A 339-nucleotide genomic window follows, 5' to 3' on the forward strand; every position below is an offset into this window, starting at 1 on the left:
AGGAGCTCCTACCAAACCCTAACAGTAGCATTTGCTACTACACTAATACTTCAATCACAGTAAGAGTGTATTTTGCATAGTGGTTTCCAATTTAGAAAAAATTCAAATCCTTTTTTCTTCTCACCTCAGGTTCCAAGGTACTGTGCTGGTTTGGGCTAAAGTAGAGTTAAGTTTCTTCATAGTGGCTAGTATGGGGCTATGTTTATGATTTGTGCAGAGCACAAGGTTGATAAGATGGAGATGTTTTTGTTATTGTTGAGCAGATCTTACACAGAGCCAAGGCCTTTTCTGCTTTTCATACTGCCACACTGGCAAGGAAGTTGAGGGTGCATGGGAGAT

This window comes from Acanthisitta chloris, unplaced genomic scaffold (assembly GCF_000695815.1).
Source record: "Acanthisitta chloris isolate BGI_N310 unplaced genomic scaffold, ASM69581v1 scaffold20101, whole genome shotgun sequence".
Classification (NCBI taxonomy): domain Eukaryota; kingdom Metazoa; phylum Chordata; class Aves; order Passeriformes; family Acanthisittidae; genus Acanthisitta; species Acanthisitta chloris.